General features: G+C 42.6%; 1 protein-coding gene across 1 annotated transcript in view; it reads left to right on the forward strand.

Annotated features, from left to right (window-relative positions):
• Positions 1-591: 591 nt before the first annotated feature.
• CCDC27 (coiled-coil domain containing 27) overlaps positions 592-19575 on the forward strand; it is an 83519-nt gene continuing 64535 nt past the window's right edge. The window contains exon 1 of the mRNA XM_044278258.1: positions 592-715. The gene's annotated coding sequence lies outside the window, so the exon portion shown is untranslated. The remainder of the gene's footprint in view (positions 716-19575) is intronic.

Raw genomic sequence — 19575 nt, forward strand, 5'->3', positions numbered from 1 at the left:
ACAAGCCTACAACCTGTGACCCTGCTGCTACTATACAGTCATGACCAGCTTTATCCTCACCTACTGTATGTTTCCTCCATACCATGTAGATTGTAAACCCTCACGGGCAGGGCCCTCTCTCCTTCTGTACCAGTTTGTAACTCGTCTTGTTTATGCCTAGTGCAATAGTCTGTATCTTTTATGTATACTCCTTATCATATTGTACAGAGCCATGGAATGAAAGGTGCTTTAATAATAAATAATAATAATAAAAATAGAGGGAGTCTCAAGTGGTGGAATCCCTCTATGAAGTCCATGTGGATAGGAGTTGTCTTCATAAAAGTAAGGTGGGTGCAAGAGATTTGACAACTATATCGTTTTCAAAAATAATAATATTAGCAGGCTATCAGTGACTATTGTATTTATTCATTTTTTAAAATCTTTTTTACGTTGTGCCTGTATCATTCTTAAACAAGGCACCGTGTTCTGCACTCAGTGCTCGGTCCCCCCCCAGCAAACAATCAGTCTCCTAGCAACCGAGCGCACAGACCAATCCCTGCTTCACCCTGACATTCCTGAATGAGAGAATGGAACAAGTTGTATTGTGGAGGTGACAAGGCAGCAGCACGTGGTCACTACTCTGCACGCACCAGATCTGCCCAGGCTGCCGGCTCTGTCACTGTGTCCACTAGGCCAGTCCTCACCAGCTATAGATGCCTTCTGTCTCCAGGATGAGGTGAGACTTAAAGGGGTTGAAAAATGTCCTTATTATGGAATTCTGAGTTAATAAAATCAAGGTTCCCCCATTCAAGACCCTCATTTATTTGGAAGCAGCTACAAAGAGTGTCTTTTTCTCTGGAGGACCTGCCATGTCCACGCATTACATGGACAGCCCTGTTGATCTTAATGGGAATTGTGTAATGCCTCATTTCTCCTGTGGTGGCACTGTAGGGAGTTTGAACACTTGCTGCTTGACACTCCCATTGATTACCGCTGATCGTGGGGGATCGCAGCTTTTGTTGGTGGACCCTTCTAGGCAAAAGAAAACATCCAAAGCAGAGAACCCTCTTTAAAGTACCCCTGGACATCAGATTAGTGTGTTGTACTGGACAGCTTTAGAGTAGTAGTACTTTTCAGTTCAAACCTTTATTATAGGGATGACACCTGGTAGAACTGGATCGTCTATACATTATGATGCCAGGTCCGCTGTGTTTTGAGCTTTCTACACAAGTTTGGCTGCTAGTTAGTTGCATGGAGACCTGTAATGTTACAAACAAGAAGTGAGAACCAGGAACCAGGAAAAATCACTTGGGGCTCTCGAGTTCATATGTTGTCCACCACGGTGAGTTCTTAAAGGGGGTTTTCATCCTGAGATAATTAGGGCATATCCTGTGTATATTACACATAGGGTCTGAGGTGGGAATACTGCCTTCAAACAATGACTTGCTGTGCTTGCAATGCTGGGTTGTACTTGAGTTATTATCTATTCACAGCATAAGAGCTCATGCACATGAACGTATTTTTTTTCCGCGTCCGTTCCGCGGACAGTATGTGGAACCATTCATTTCAATGGGACCGCCAAAAAAACACAGAAGTTACTCCATGTGCATTCTGTTTCCATATGTCCGTTCTGCAAAAAAATAGACCATGTCCTATTATTGTCCACATCACGGACAAGGATAGGACTGTTCTATTAGGGACCAGCTGTTCCGTTTCGCGGAATGCACATGGATGTCATCCGTATTTTTTGCAGATCAGTTTTTTGCGGACCGTAAAATACAAACAGTCGTGTGCATGAGCCCTTATATATATATATATATATATATATATATATATTATGATATTAATATACCGGTAGTCAGGTTCACTGAAGTTCTATGTAAATCCACAGATAACTCGGGTCATTTACAAAGACAGACGTTTTAGGCCTGTCTTTTATTCCCCCCTGCGCTGCCAGGGGATGTGCTTGATTTATGACGAGGTGCACACCGCATCATTAATTACGCTCATCCTCCGGCAGTCCATGCGCCTGCAGTGAAAAACGTCTCCATTCCCTGAGTGGAGTAATTTTTTATACCTGCTTCCAGGTGTAAATGTTAGTAAGTTTGCCGCAGCCAATGTTCTGGTCCCCGTCACACCCTGTAGCACGGGCATTTAACAAGTCGCAAAAAAAAGATCTTACGACTTTTTTTTAAACCAAAAACTGGCGTAGGGATATTAGTTAATGACCCAACAATGTATGGAATTAAATGACAAACCCACCTTTTGTAACTTCTGTACTTCTGTTTTTTGCAACATGAGTTATAGTTTGTCATGTCACCATTTAATGTACTGTATAAAATATTGGAAAACTAAAAAAAAAATTTGTGGTGCTGAAATAGAAAAGAAAACACAAAGTATTTTGTGTTTTGTTTTTACGATGTTCACTCTATGGTGAAAAAAAATCTTAACTTTCTTCTTCAGGTCAGTGTGATGACGGCACTACCGAATATGTATAGTCTGTTATGTTTTACTAATTTAAAAAACGTAAAAAATTGCTTTGTATCGCTGTATTCTGACAAACCATAACTTTTTCCATTTTTCTACCAATGTGATGCTTAGAAAAAAAAAATTGTGAGGTGACCAAGAAAAACTGCATTTCTGGCATTGTGTATTTTTTTTAGGTGTCCCCCATGTGGATAGTAACATGATATTGTAATATGTCAGACATATAGGCAATTTATCAGTCATGTATTTTTCATTATTTATATTTTTTATATGGCAAATAGGAACATTTAAAAAAAGGGATGTTCCAGGTTGTTACAAGTGATGGCCTATGCGCAGGCTAAGGGTCCATTCACACATCCGCGTGTGTTTTGCGGATCCACGGATCTGCAAAACACGGACAGCAGCAATGTGCGTTCCGCATTTTGCAGACTGCACATTTCTGGCACTAAGAGAATATGCCTATTGCGGACAAGAATAGGACATGTTCTATTTTTTTCAGGATCGGAATTGCGGACCCGAACCTAGCTTCATGTCCCAGTTTGCAGGGCAGCGCAGGGCACCACTCTCGAAGTCACACCAGTGCGACCAGGTGGTCGGTTGTATTGCAGCAGATAATGCTACCAGTCTGCTAATCACAACCCTGTCTTCCACAAAGTCCAGTCTCAGTAGCCAAGAGTCTGGTCAACTCAATCCTCACCATGATCCTCCTTCTTCCCACCATGGAAAGTCTTGGCAAACAAGTGATCCCACACTCTGATATTCCGAGGAGCTCTTTTCATCGCCATTCCTTGATTTGGGCCTTTTGCCAAGCCCGCTTGAAGAGGGACATGAGGAGATTGTGTGCACTGATGCCCAAACTCTTGACCATCCACAGTCACAAGAAGATGGCAGTGGGGAACGGCAATTAGTGTTTCACAAGGAGGATGATTATGATGATGAGACACAGTTGCCAATAAGTAAACGGGTAAACGGCAATTAGTGTCTCAAGAGGTTGATGATGAGGATAAGACACAGTTGTCAATAACTGAGGTTGTTGTTAGGTCAACAAGTCAGGAGGATGACCAGAGTGAGGAAGTGGAAGAGGAGGTGGTGGACGATCAAGTCCATGACCCAACCTGGGAAGGTGGCAAGCCGAACGAGGACAGCAGTACAGAGGGGGAGGGATCCGCAGCACCGCAACAGGCAGGAAGAGGCAGTTGGGTGGCAAAAGGGAGAAGGTGGGCCATACCAAACAGGCCCGCAACTGTTCCACGCAGCACCCCCATTGCGACAATCTCCCTTGCCAAGGGCTAGGTTTTCCGCAGTCTGGCGCTTTTTGGAGGAAAGTGCGGACGATAAATTGCTGGCCCTGGAAATGTTGCTATTTAGGCTTGTGGACACTGATGCCCCTAATGAAGCATTTAGAGCCAAACCCGGGTCGGGCATGAACATTTGGCTGCTTTTACATGATTTATATGCTTTTATACATCTATGCTTGTGAGTATAATAAATATTTATACGTTAGAATTGCCTACAGAACTTCACTATTGGAGCGCACTTCCTTTGCAGCAGTGACTAGGGTGCAAACTACAAGAGGAATAGAAAAAACTAACACTCTGATTGATGTGCCTGAGTTTTCTTCTACGCTTGTGAGTACAACCTGTGCAAGCGTGTGAATAGTGACCACAATACTTCACTATTAGTGCGGTTTTTGGCATTCCACAGGGCTCTTAGTGGTGATAAGACGTCTGTGGGAATCAATGTTTTACCTGTGTGTATAAAGTTGGATGACTCTGGGAGGAAGTGGTTACTGGTAGAGACTGCGCGGTCAAGTGAAATATATTGTGGACACTGAGACTTTCCGCAGCCTGATGGTGGCGGCGGTTCCTCGTTACTCAGTCCCCAGGCGCCACTATTTTTCCCGGTGTTTCTCTACTACACCAGAGGAAAGCGGCTGAACATAAAGGCACTTAAAATGTGGCTTATGTGGTGTATTGAATACACTGTATTCCCATGCACCCCTTCCACCACAAAAAAGGGTATATGGTTCAATTTTCCTTTTCTCGTCCTCCTCCTCCTCCATCATATCAACATGCTTATTAGGCTGCCCTCGCTTCTAATGTTTTAGAGGGTCAGCTCAGCAGCAGGTGCTCAACCATAAATTTTTTGATGGTCAGCTCAGCAGCAGGCACTCGCCCCTAATGTTTTAGATGGTCAGCTCAGCAGCAGACCCTCGCCCCTAATGTTTTAGATGGTCAGCTCAGCAGCAGACCCTCACACCTAATATTTTAGATGGTCAGCTCGGCAGCAGACCCTCACCCCTAATGTTTGAGATGGTCAGTTCAGCAGCAGGCCCTCGCCCCTAATGTTTGAGATGGTCAGTTCAGCAGCAGGCCCTCGCCACTAATGTTTTAGAGGGTCACCAGCAGGCCATCAATCATAATTTTTCAAGGGTGTGTATGATGCCCTCCTTTATGTGTAATGAAGGGTGTATTGGAGTGCCGGTTCCTTGTGATTTTTGGCAGCCCTTTCACTTTATGAGTGTAGGAGTCCCACTACCTGAACAATTGTACCACAATGTGAATGAGGCCCTCCTGTATGTGATATAGAGGTTGTATCAGAGTGCCTCTTCCTTGTAATTTTTGGCAGTACTTGCACTTTATATACAAGTAAATATACATGAAAGAATGTTTCCTAACAATTTTTCCTCTAAAATCGATTTTATCTTTGGTTTTGTGCATATTATTGTCAGTCTGTAAAAGTGGCGTACTACTCGGACAACATCGTTCCCAGCAGCGACCTGGAAGTCCAAGATGCATCCAGACATCCTCCCCATGCTGTTCCCGAACCATTTCAGTGGTGTTTCCATCAATTTCTGACCTTTTCATGTGAACCAGACACCCTCCCCTCTTCAGAGCAGGGGGTGCCTGGTTTAATGCTTCTCCCATTGACTTCCATTGTGCTCGGTACAGCACCCGAGCATCCCGAGGTGTTCTACTCGAGCACCCAAGCAAAAACGGGTGCCAGGAAGGAGGAATGTTTGTTCCATAAAAAGATGGAAAAAGAAGGAAGAGCAAAAAGGGCAACCGGGAAAGCAGCACAAGTGGTCAAAGTATAGTGATGTACCTATACGTCAGTGAATTAGGAGAAATATGGCCTGTAATGGAGGGTCTAGAGCTCTAGAAGATATATAGAGCTTGTGTACTCTCCAATTTGCCGTAATTGTGACGCACAGGTAGGCGCTACTCCCTATAATAGAGAGAATTAATAGCGTGGTATCAATAGTGGTGCATCTCGAATGGATATCAATGTGATATTTAGGAAATATTAATGGTGGCAGTAGCAGGACATCAAGAATCAGGACCAGTGGTATGGCCCAATAGAGAAAATAGAAACTGTACTTAGCTCATGTTAGGAAGTGAGTAAAGTAATAAAAATGAATTGATCAAATGTATAACCAATCATATTAAAACCAAAATAAATAAATAGATAGAACTCACTATTTTTGCGGAGAATCTCTGTAGGATAAAACTCAAAACACCTTCAGACAGAGCCCCCCCCCCCCCCCCCCCCGCTCCCCGGCCAGGTTCGCTTCTAGAATGGTAGAAATGATGGCAGCAAGAAATCCAGCTTCTGATTAGTATTCCATCCATATTTGCCAGGTTACAAACAGATCTCAGCCAGTCACAGGCTGAACTGGATGGACAGATTTCTGGTAGCACGCAGTATTCATGGATCTGGCAGGCTGTTCCTAGCTGGAACAGTCTACCGGATCTGATTAACACAAATGTGAAACAAGCCTTAGACGAACGTAAGGACTTTTTTTCCGTCTAAAAAATGGATCTCAGATGGAAATGGCTCAGATGCCAAATGTGCAACAGGATCCGTATTTTTTTTTCTTTTCACAAGGTCCTGTTTTTTTTTTCTCTGTTCTTCTGATGGATCAGAAGAACGGAAAATGAAACGGAGATGTGAACTCTCCCTTAGATGTCAAGAAGAGGTTTAGTTTTGAGACTTTTTTAACTCTAGAATTTTTTTTATGTAATTTTGCATTGTTGCTGACGTATGTGCCACCATATGGTGCCCCGGGCCGTCTTTAACACGGGGCAAAAGGGGTAGCTGCCCTAGGCCAAGTTGCTCCTGGGGGGCCCAAGGCAACTGCCTCTTGAGCCCCACTGGAGGACCTCTTATGGGTCCATACTTGATTAACTAAGTAGCAGGACATGTAGGGCATACATTGGGCATGTCCCTGCACATGAGAAGGTGATTTTTTTTTTTTTCTTCCCTGGCTGTGAAGTTCTGCGCTGTGATTGGACAGCGCTACAACTACAGGGAGAAGGAACACCCACAGAGAAAAGCTGATGTCTCCTCCCTGGTGTTCCGATGCTGTTACTTAGCATACAGCGCGGGAGAATGTAACGGGGGCCACAGCGGCGCAACGGAGTGGCGCCCAGAAATAGTAAGTGAGTGCAGGGACTTCCCCCATGTATGCCCTACATGTCCTGCTACTTAGTTAATGGACCCATGAATGCGGCAGCGGCACTTGTGTTCTCTCTCTTGCCTAGGGTCCAATCAATATTAAAGACGGCCATACAGTATATCAGGATCATATTTTTCCCTAGAAGTAATGTTTTTAGGAAATAATACTTGTGTATAACAGCATATGTTGGAACATTTATTAAATTAATTTATGCCGAATCCAAGAGGAAAAAACCCCATAAGCTTCCATATAAAAGTAGAGTCACACGGGGGTACAATATTGGCTATGTGTGCTGTATTACGTATGGACCAATATACGATGGATCTATAATACAAACCGGATTCCAAAAAAGTTGGGACACTATACAAATCGTGAATAAATACTGAATGCAATGATGTGGAGGTGCCAACTTCTAATACAGTGGAGGAAATAATTATTTGACCCCTCACTGATTTTGTAAGTTTGTCCAATGACAAAGAAATGAAAAGTCTCAGAACAGTATCATTTCAATGGTAGGTTTATTGTAACAGTGGCAGATAGCACATCAAAAGGAAAATCGAAAAAATAACTTTAAATAAAAGATAGCAACTGATTTGCATTTCATTGAGTGAAATAAGTATTTGAACCCTCTAACAAAAAAAGACTTAATACTTGGTGGAAAAACCCTTGTTTGCAAGCACAGAGGTCAAACGTTTCTTGTAATTGATGACCAAGTTTGCGCACATTTTAGGAGGAATGTTGGTCCACTCCTCTTTGCAGATCATCTCTAAATCCCTAAGGTTTCGAGGCTGTCTCTGTGCAACTCTGAGCTTGAGCTCCCTCCATAGGTTTTCGATTGGATTAAGGTCCGGAGACTGACTAGGCCACTCCATGACCTTAATGTGCTTCTTCTTGAGCCACTCCTTTGTTGCCTTTGCTGTATGTTTTGGGTCATTGTCGTGCTGGAACACCCATCCACGACCCATTTTCAGTTTCCTGGCAGAGGGAAGGAGGTTGTCGCTCAGGATTTCACGATACATGGCTCCGTCCATTTTCCCGTTTATGCGAATAAGTTGTCCTGTGCCCTTAGCAGAAAAACACCCCCAAAGCAAAATGTTTCCACCCCCATGCTTGACGGTGGGGACGGTGTTTTGGGGGTCATAGGCAGCATTTTTCTTCCTCCAAACACAGCGAGTTGAGTTAATGCCAAAGAGCTCTATTTTGGTCTCATCAGACCACAGCACCTTCTCCCAGTCACTCTCTGAATCATTCAGGTGTTCATTGGCAAACTTCAGACGGGCCTGCACATGTGCCTTCCTGAGCAGGGGGACCTTGCGAGCCCTGCAGGATTTTAATCCATTGCGGTGTAATGTGTTTCCAATGGTTTTCTTGGTGACTGTGGTCCCTGCTAATTTGAGGTCATTAACTAACTCCTCCCGTGTAGTTCTAGGATGCTTTTTCACCTTTCTCAGAACCATTGACACCCCACGAGGTGAGATCTTGCGTGGAGCCCCAGAGCGAGGTCGATTGATGGTCATTTTGTGCTCCTTCCATTTTCGAACAATCGCACCAACAGTTGTCACCTTCTCTCCCAGCTTCTTGCTAATGGTTTTGTAGCCCATTCCAGCCTTGTGCAGGTCTACAATTTTGTCTCTGACATCCTTGGACAGCTCTTTGGTCTTTCCCATGTTGGAGAGTTTGGAGTCTGCTTGATTGATTGATTCTGTGGACAGGTGTCTTTTATACAGGTGACTAGTTAAGACAGGTGTCCTTAATGAGGGTGACTAATTGAGTAGAAGTGTCTAACCACTCTGTGGGAGCCAGAACTCTTAATGGTTGGTAGGGGTTCAAATACTTATTTCACTCAATGAAATGCAAATCAGTTGCTATCTTTTATTTAAAGTTATTTATTCGATTTTCCTTTTGATGTGCTATCTGCCACTGTTACAATAAACCTACCATTGAAATGATACTGTTCTGAGACTTTTCATTTCTTTGTCATTGGACAAACTTACAAAATCAGTGAGGGGTCAAATAATTATTTCCTCCACTGTATTTTATTCAGAATAGAACATGAATCACGGAACAAAAGTTTAAACTGAGAAAACGTACAATTTTAAGGGAAAAATATGTTGAATCAGAATTTCATGGTGTCAACAAATCCCCAAAAAGTTGGGACAAGGCCATTTTCACCACTGTGTGGCATCTCCCCTTCTTCTTACAACACTCAACAGACGTCTGGGGACTGAGGAGACCAGTTTCTCAAGTTTAGAAATAGTAATGCTCTCCCATTCTTGTCTAATACAGGCCTCTAACTGTTCAATCGTCTTGGGCCTTCTTTGTTGCACCTTCCTCTTTATGATGCGCCAAATGTTCTCTATAGGTGAAAGATCTGGACTGCAGACTGGCCATTTCAGTACCCGGATCCTTCTCCTACGTAGCAATGATGTTGTGATTGATGCAGAATGTGGTCTGGCATTATCTTGTTGAAAAATGCAGGGTCTTCCCTGAAAGAGATGACGTCTGGATGGGAGCATATGTTGTTCTAGAACCTGAATATATTTTTCTGCATTCATGGTGCCTTTCCAGACATGCAAGCTGCCCATGCCACACGCACTCATGCAACCCCATACCATCAGAGATGCAGGCTTCTGAACTGAGCATTGATAACAACTTGGGTTGTCCTTGTCCTCTTTGGTCCGGATGACATGGCGTCCCAGATTTCCAAAAAGAGCTTCGAATTGTGACTTGTCTGACCACAGAACAGTCTTCCATTTTGCCACACTCCATTTTAAATGATCCCTGGCCCAGTGAAAACGCCTGAGATTGTGGATCTTGCTTAGAAATGGCTTCTTCTTTGCACTGTAGAGTTTCAGCTGGCAACGGCGGATGGCACGGTGGATTGTGTTCACTGACAATGGTTTCTGGAAGTATTCCTGAGCCCATTCTGTGATTTCCTTTACAGTAGCATTCCTGTTTGTGGTGCAGTGTCGTTTAAGGGCCCGAAGATCACGGGCATCCAGTATGGTTTTACGGCCTTGACCCTTACGCACAGAGATTGTTCCAGATTCTCTGAATCTTCGGATGATGTTATGCACAGTTGATGATGATAGATGCAAAGTCTTTGCAATTTTTTGCTGGGTAACACCTTTCTGATATTGCTCCACCATCTTTCTGCGCAACATTGTGGGAATTGGTGATCCTCTACCCATCTTGGCTTCAGAGAGACACTGCCACTCTGAGAAGCTCTTTTTATACCCAATCATGTTGCCAATTGACCTAATTAGTGTTAATTGGTCTTCCAGCTCTTCGTTATGCTCAAATTTACTTTTTCCAGCCTCTTATTGCTACTTGTCCTAACTTTTTTGGGATTTGTTGACACTGTGAAAATTTGAATCAACGTATTTTTCCTTTAAAATGATACATTTACTCGGATTAAACGTTTGATCTGTCATCTACGTTCTATTACAAATAAAATATTGACATTTGCCATCTCCACATCATTGCATTCAGTTTTTATTCACAATTTGTTTAGTGTCCCAACTTTTTTGGAATCCGGTTTGTATGTGTGTACAGTATGGGCCCTAAGGGAGGCTGAGCACAGTACACATTTATGTGCAGAAAATCTGCATGAAACCCGCACCATAACCGCACATAAATCTGCACTATTTATCACGTTTTTTGTGTGGCTTTTGGAGAGATTTGATGCAGATTTTCCACAGATCTCACTAGGGATGAGAGAATCGACTTTAGATGAAGCATCCGAAGTCGATTCACATAAAACTTTGCTCTAATACTGTACGGAGATCCTGCTCCGTACAATATTAGAACAAAGTTTTATGCAAATCAACTTCGGATGTTTCATCTGAAGTCGATTCGCTCATCCCTAGATCTCACCCTTCCATAGAAGAGGGTGAAATCCGCAGAAGAAAAATGGAACAACAATTGATGTGCTGCAGATTCAAAATTAGCACATCAATGTATTCACCTAAGAAAAAATGCTAAGTGTATTTGAGATTTAAAATACACGTACCAAATGTAGGGAGCTCACCAGAATAGTGCTCGGCAACCACCTAGCTGTAATAATAAAATATTCAAACCAATGGCCGGCTCTCAAGTAATCCATATAGAATTTAATAACACATTAAAAACAATTCATATTATCTAAAAATGCTTGGAATCACAAACATGATTCAATTAATAATCTCAAACTTTTCACGGTCACAGTCCCTCTTATATTTCCAATTGTGGAGCTCTCACAAATTGGGATTGAATCCAATTCATAAAGTGCAATAGGTGTAGTTCATTCCTCTTATATAAGTAATGCCACTACTTAATATTTCGTGCTTAATCTCATAGAGTTGCCGTAATATAGTTGGTTGTAATGGTAGGAGAAAGGCTTTTTATTTAGCTGCATAGAATGTATTGCGTTTTCACGCTGCGTACCAATACCCCGTTCTATCGTGTGGGCACTATTGGGTAGGTGGATGCATGTCTAGCTTGCTTTGTGTTTCCTCCTGCTCCGCTCCCCTCTGTCTCCTGAAGATCGCTGGGGCTTGCAGTCCGTGCTTGTACTCGCCGCTCGCGTTGTCCCGGCACGTTTGTTAGCGCATGCGTGGTGAAAATCCCAGGACGCCAATCTCCACTACTTCATTACTTCACAGAATAGGCATTAAAAAATAAAAGAGGTATGTTTACAATACCGCAAATAAAAAAATGTGGGGGGTTCAGTCAGCACAACCCCTAGCAGGTGCACATTGCTATGGCAAAATACACATACAAACGCAAAAACACAAATGCAATCGCACTCTGCAACCAGCACTCTGCCCTCCCTTTATGCTGGATGTTGAATAAGGCATTGGTGTACATTTTGGCCAAAGCGTAATAAGCCACTCACCACGTCAAGGTCGCCTTCATGAGTGGTCCCTAACACTAGTTCCTACCTTTTATGGGCCATGACAGCCACATAAAGTCCAGGGAGCGCAGGTACAGCATGCACGCCAAGCACACTCTGCCTTTAACCCCGTCCGGTGCCATTACAGCTTTCATCGGATCCAGGGATGCAAGTACCAACATGCACGCTGAGCCCACTTTATACTTCTCCTGGAGCCAAATGGCTACTGGTAGGTGCTATAAAAGCAGATTCAGTTTTATACTGACTTTAAAACCATGTTTACAATACCGCAATTTACTTCTTGTATACCAGATGCATTTCGGAACTATAATGGTTCCTTCCTCAGTGATAAGAGTAATATAAAATGAGGGACATATTGCTCCTTATATAGAGCCAACGTAACAACAATAACTTGGACCGGACTGTAAGTTTTCTCTTTCTTTCTATACACACATTGCAATATTATTCCTTTCCACCTTTCTTAATTATATATTCGAATACTCGCCGCCCTAAGATTCAACATAACACAGCACTCAAATACTGCACAAACAACAAAAAATAGCACCAATAATCAAGTAATGCAAAAATAGAAATAAAGAAAAAAGTAACAAAGAGAAAATAAACAATAAACAGTGAGAAAAAAAATTAAAATAAAGAATAACAGCAGTATACTAAATCTTGGTGTTAGAGGGCCAGTGAGAGGATGCAGGCCATATCGATGCACTGGAGAACAGCCTGGCATCGACATGTCGTGCAAACCTACCACTGGTCCGTTTATTACTGGTTCTAAATTGAGTCCCAAAGGTACCAGTGATCCAAACTCAAAAATCATTCTAGATTCACATCTTGACATCTTGGATATCAACTCACCCCCTCTTCAATCCTTCTTCACAGACTGTATTCCTACAAACTTCAAACCTGCTGGATCACTCGCATGGTGTAGCTTGAAGTGATTTGTATGTTTTTCATATTTTTATATTATTGTTTTCAGACATTCTGGCTTTTAATGTCCTTCCCATATGGCCTTTATACTGTTTAGCACGTGGGCACTCTAAAATGTATATTACTGCCTCATTATTACAGGATAAAGTTTCCTTAATTTCCCACTCAACTGCATTTACTTTAGATGTTACTCTAGTCGTCTTCCTATCAAACCTTGTTACTCTACAGTTACTGCATGTACCACATCTGTAGAACCCCTTTAACATAGTCCATGGTGCCATTAAGGATATTTCTTTTGTTTTTCTTATAGTTGGAGCTATCTGTAATCCTAGATTTGGGGCTCCTGTATAGACAATGGGTGGTTTTTATGGGAGAGTCATCCCTAGAAGCTAGTGCCAGTATTTATGAATTATGGCTGACATTTTTTTTATACTCCACATTGAATGGTAGTACTATTTTAGATGTTTCTTCCATCCTACTTCTCTTTTGTTTTATATTCTGGAAAAAAAGTTTTTCTGTCTAATTTCCTAACTTTTTAGTGAATCATCCAATAAGTCCAATGAATATTGTTTTTCCAAAAATTGGACTTTCATCAATTCTGCTTCAGCTTTAAATTGGTCTTTTCGCGTACAATTAAGTTTGAGACGACGAAACTGACTCAGTGGTACATTCAGCAGCCATCGGGGTAGGTGGCAACTGGTATTTAAAAAAATATATATTTTTAGCCACGGTTTTCTGAAAAGTACTACAAGTAAACATTGACTCCTTAATTTCTATTTTAAGATTCCCAAACTCTACTACTTCTGCATTAATGTTTGGTGTAAATCTGAGATTCAGTTGATTATTATTTAACTCCTCTATATATTCGATTAATTCTTGATGTGACCTATCCGAAACTAGAATGCCGTTGTCAATATAACGACTAGAATGATGTTGTCAATATAACGTTGCCACTTGCCAGAGCAACAGACCCGACCCCAGCTTTGGTATTACCGAATCCTGCTCCCATAAATAAATTGGCATAGTTGGGGCGAACCTGGTGCCCATGTCGGTACCTGTTATTTGTAAATAAAACTTAAAATAGAAATAATTATGAGATAACACATACTTGATGCTGTCCAGTATAACTTGTAATTGTTCTAGCTGTAGGTCTTATTATTCTAGATACTGCTTGTATACCTTGTTCATAATTAATACATGTATACAGTGAGCTTACATCCAAAGTTGCCATGATCCAACCAGTTTGATATAATAGATTCTTAAAAAGCTATACTACCATTGTGATATCTTTTAGATACGATGGAATATCTCTTACATAAGATTGTAGGAGGTGATCTACGCACTGTATTTGAGATTTGTCTAATCTCATTCACCTTGCTGGTACTGTAATACGCTGTGGTTTGTCTGCATGAAAATCCATGTGGAACAACCACAGGTAATCTGCATTATGTGCAGGCCTCCTAATGGTGCCTGCAGATGGTGCAAATTTGGGTGCAGAAAATCTGCAAGAAAACTGCACCAAAAACGCACAAAAACCCCCCCACACATAAGTCTGTACTATTAATTCTGGTTATGGTGTGTTATGTGAGGGTTTTATTAGTTTTTTTTGCTGCACATTTAATGCAGTTTCAAAAGGGAGAAATATGCACAAAAACACACACAACAATTGACATGCTGTAGAATCTATAATCTGTACAGCAGGTCCATTTCCGAAAACTGCCTATAACCAGTATTAGAAGCATTGCAGTAATCTTTGTATTTTTTTAATTTTTTTTAGAAACTTTAATAAATGTTGTTACCTTTTTGGGAATTTCTTACCATTTCTCTTTCTTTTTGAACTATTAGGCAGCCAGTATTTTAGAGTTACAGTTTAGTGTACAGTTACAGTGAGTCGTTGTGTTGCAGTAAGCACCCATCATGGACGCCGTCACTGTGCACATTAATCAAGGTTACCTCTCAGCAGTCAGCAATGTTATGAGTTACTGTTTGTTAGCAGGCAGATCCCCATACCACGCGTTGTCTGGCTCTGGTCCATCTCCATCTATATGTTTGTTATTTGCCTCCATGGCAGCTCAATAGCCCTGTCTGAAGAGAGTGTGGCTATAAATGTTGCTTGGTGAGATTTATGATGAGGTGTGGTGCGCCTCATCATAAATGAGACGCATTTTATACTGTACCAAATAAAAGGTTAGTATAAAAAATGCGAATGCTTGGACTGGGAGAAAATGTGTAGATGTGGGTAAGTAACTGGCTCAGTGATAGAAAAGTGTGGTTGTTAATGGTACACACTCAGATTGGGTCACTGTCACTAGTGGAGTACCTCAGGGGTCAGCATTGGACCCCAGTCTGTTCAATATATTTATTAATGATCTTGTAGAAGGCTTGCACAGTAATAACAGGGAAGATGACAGTATACTTTTACAGATGGATCTGAATAGATTGGAGGCTTGGGCAGAGAAGTGGCAGATAAGGTTTAACACTGACAAATGTAAGGTTATGCACATGGGAAGGAATAATGCAAGTCACCCGTACATACTAAATGGTAAAACACTGGGTAACACTGACATGGAAAAGGACCGAGGAATTTTAGTGGACAGCAAACTAAGCTGTAGAAACCAGTGTCAGACAGTTGCTGCCAAGGCCAATAAGATAATGGGTGCATCAAAAGGGGCACAGATGCCCGTGATAAGAACATAGTCCTACCACTTTACAAATCACTTGTCAGACCACAATGGAGTACTGTGTACAGTTCTGGGCTCCTGTGAACAAGGCAGACATAGCAGAGCTGGAGAGGGTTCAGAGGAGGGCAACTAAAGTAATAACTGGAATGGGGCAACTACAGTACCCTGAAAGATTATCAAAATTAGGGTTATTCAGTTTAGAAAAACGATGACTAATGGGAGATCTAACTATGTATAAATATATCAGGGTCAGTACAGAGATCTTTGCCATTATCTATTTATCCCCAGGACTGTGACTGTGACGAGGGGGCATCCTCTGCGTCTGGAGGAAAGAAGGTTTGTACACAAACATAGAAAGGGATTCTTTACGGTAAGAGCAGTGAGACTCTGGAACTCTCTGCCTGAGGAGGTGGTGATGGTGAGTACAATAAAGGAATTCAAGAGGGGCCTGGATGTATTTCTGGAGTGTAATAATATTACAGGCTATAGCTACTAGAGAGGGGTCGTTGATCCAGGGATTTTTATTCTGATTGCCTGATTCGAGTCGGGAAGGAATTTTTTTCCCCTTAAGTGAGGAAAATTGGCTTCTACCTCACAGTTTTTTTTTTGGCCTTCCTCTGGATCAACTTGCAGGATAACAGGCCGAACTGGATGGATAGATTGTCTTTTTTCAGCCTTTTAAACTATGTTACTATGTTATCATAGTTTTTTGCCACACTCCATTTTAAATGATCCCTGGCCCAGTGAAAACGCCTGAGCTTGTGGATCTTGCTTAGAATTGGCTTCTTCTTTGCACTGTAGAGTTTCAGCTGGCAACGGCAGATGGCACGGTGGATTGTGTTCACTGACAATGGTTTCTGGAAGTATTCCTGAGCCCATTCTGTGATTTCCTTTACAGTAGCATTCCTGTTTGTGGTGCAGTGTCGTGTAAGGGCCCGGAGATCACGGGCATCCAGTATGGTTTTACGGCCTTGACCCTTACGCACAGAGATTGTTCCAGATTCTCTGAATCTTCGGATGATGTTATGCACAGTTGATGATGATAGATGCAAAGTCTTTGCAATTTTTCGCTTGGTAACACCTTTCTGATATTGCTCCACTATCTTTCTGCGCAACATTATGGGAATTGGTGATCCTCTACCCATCTTGGCTTCTGAGAGACACTGCCACTCTGAGAAGCTCTTTTTATACCCAATCATGTTGCCAATTGACCTAATTAGTGTTAATTGGTCTTCCAGCTCTTCGTTATGCTCAAATTTACTTTACAGCCTCTTATTGCTACTTGTCCCAACTTTTTGGGGATTTGTTGACACCGTGAAATTTTGACTGAACGTATTTTTCCTTTAAAATGATAGATTTACTCGGATTAAACGTTTGATCTGTCATCTACGTTCTATTACAAATAAAATATTGACATTTGCCATCTCCACATCATTGCATTCAGTTTTTATTCACGATTTATATAGTGTCCCACCAGTTTGTACTTTGTTTGAGTCCCTTGATGAACCTTCTGTATTTTTGAAAGGGAAACGTGTTGGGACTGTTATGTACCTATTCATATTAGGGTGTGTTGTATTAAGGGACCTGAGACTGTTGTGTAACCTATTCATATTAGGGTCTGTTAAGGGCACAATAGTATTAGGCACGGGGACAGAGTGCCTCTACCATTAAAGGGAATCTGTCACCTGCTTTTACCATTTTAAGCTGTCACCACCGCTATGTTCCCTAAAGTACCTTATTTCCTGCAGTCTTCTTTTTACTTTATTTCGTTTTTTTCCTTCTCCGGTGCCCAGTGACGCCCCCCTGCAGTGCCCAAGAACGCCTCCTGATCCTCAAATAACCTCCCACAGCCCCGGCAAACGGTTCTGCCCCCTCCACACGTCATAGTCTACCTTCTAGTAATGCCCCATCCTTCTTCCTGTCGGCGGCCAGAAAACTTGCGCAGTCGCAGTACCGCCTGCAGCCTGCGTGAGTTTTCTGGCCGCCTGCGTGATCATCAACCTCCTCAGGGCAACATCGCTCAGGCTACATCACTGGGCTCAGCGCATGCCCAGTGAGACTTTTGAGGCTGTTGCCCTCATGAGCTTGATGATCGTGCAGGCGCAGGCCGCAGGCGGTACTGCGCCTGCGCGAGTTTTCTGGCCGCCGACAGGAAGAAGGACGGGGCATTGCTAGAATGTAGACTATGACGTGTGGAGGGGGCGGAACCATTTTCCGGGCTGTGGGAGGTTATTTGAGGATCAGGAGGCGTTCTTGGGCACTGCAGGGGGGCGTCACTGGGCACCGGAGAAGGAAAAAAAAGCCCCTCTGGGTACCTTGGGGCCTCATTAGCATATCATAAAAAGCGCTTTTATATCAAAATGACAAAATGAAATAAAGTAAAAAGAAGACTGCAGGAAATAAGGTACTTTAGGGAACATAGCGGTGGTGACAGCTTAAAATTGTAAAAGCAGGTGACAGATTCCCTTTAAGACGCATCTCTGGGCTGAGGTAAAGAAAAGGGAAAGCTCAGGGATAGCATTCTTTTCTTCTCCCAAGAGTCAAAATTCCCTTTAATGTTGGTCCTATATCTATGCATTGATGCCATACTTGTAGGTGATCTTCCTAGATCAGATGGTGTTGCACTAATAGGTAACATTATGGCTCCAAAGGGTGCCTTTTTTTATTGAATTATTTATTAAAAGTTGTTTTAGGTATTGCCGACTATGATTTCTATGTTACTAGGTTACTATCTGTGGCAGTCCTTTCTCCTGGCTGGCGTAGTTTTTCACTAACATTTACACCCGGCATAAATGTTAGTAAATTTGCCAGGGCTGGGGTTCTGGCCCTCGCACAGCTCCCGACATGCTTGTGCCCCACCCTCGTCATGCCCAACTGGCGGACACAGCGTAAAACTTGCCATCCGACTAGACATTGTTGCACGGCTGGTTAAAAAAGGGAACTTGCTCTTATTTTATGCCTAAAATAGTCGCAAGTCCCTTAGTAAATGTTCCTCAGTGTTTGGTCAGTGATTTCCATCAGTGATTTTGAGCCAAAAGCAGGTGCGGCTCTAAACACAGAACAGGCGCTGATATTTCCCTGGTTTTGACTCTCAATCACTGATGGAAATCACTGACTTTTCAATGAATGGGCTCAATGTAAAAGACAAGATGTGAAAACATTGGGCCTTTTTCACATTCAGTTTTCTATCCACTTCCTCAGAAAGTGAATGTGAGCCTAAAAAAGGTGCAAAGGGGTCATATAATTCCCTCTTCCATTTACTCCAGAGCGGCACTGGGCATGGGAAGGGCGTAATATGAGCTTTATGCTCAGTGGTGGATTGGGAACTTAAAGTGGCCCTGGAAAAAACCTACAAGTGGCCCCATGTTGTAGGCGGGTCCAAATGATAGATGATAGGGCAATACAAGTAGGCAGGCACATAGTGCAGCACAGAATACTGCCCCAGCAGAATCAAATACCACAGTGCAGCACAGAATACTGCCGCCCTCGCCACATTATCCAACTGTATCACCGTCCTGAAGAGTTCAGAAGGCCACCTGTGGCCGTTAAGCATCAGATCATTATGTACCTGGCTTGTGGCCATTAGGAGGGCTTGGGTGGCCGCCTGGGCATCTGCCCACCGGGAAATTTCCCTGTAAGGTCTATGGCCAATCCGCCCCTGTTTATGCTGCATTATAATTGTGTTATTTCACCTTTCCCCATGAACCAAGCAAGTACAGCCTATCGAAGAGGTGAGGTGACGTGGTGACTGATGGGGAGCAAGGATCCCACTACCACAGTCTAGCATATTATATGGTTCTAGCAGGGATTCAGCTTTAGGACCCCGGAACTCAAATCTGTCTTGATGTATGGGAGTGGAGGATGTATCTCTGAAAGCCTAGAGGCAGTGCCTATTCAGGACTTAGCAGTTGGCCAGCAGTCCCTATAAATACTGTAAATAGAGCCATATTGATTGTCGCTCAGTTATTACAGAATCACTTGGAAAGATATTTGAGTCGCTATCATATCCACAGGTTCCAGTCCAAATTACCATCACATGACCCAAACTCACAGCAGGATTCTGTGAAGCTGTTTCTGTACCCGTTGGGCCAGAATTTTCGTTCGTAATACAGATATTGAAATACATTCACATTACAGTGTCTGAATGAGGCCTA

Source organism: Bufo gargarizans, chromosome 2, assembly GCF_014858855.1.
Source record: "Bufo gargarizans isolate SCDJY-AF-19 chromosome 2, ASM1485885v1, whole genome shotgun sequence".
Classification (NCBI taxonomy): domain Eukaryota; kingdom Metazoa; phylum Chordata; class Amphibia; order Anura; family Bufonidae; genus Bufo; species Bufo gargarizans.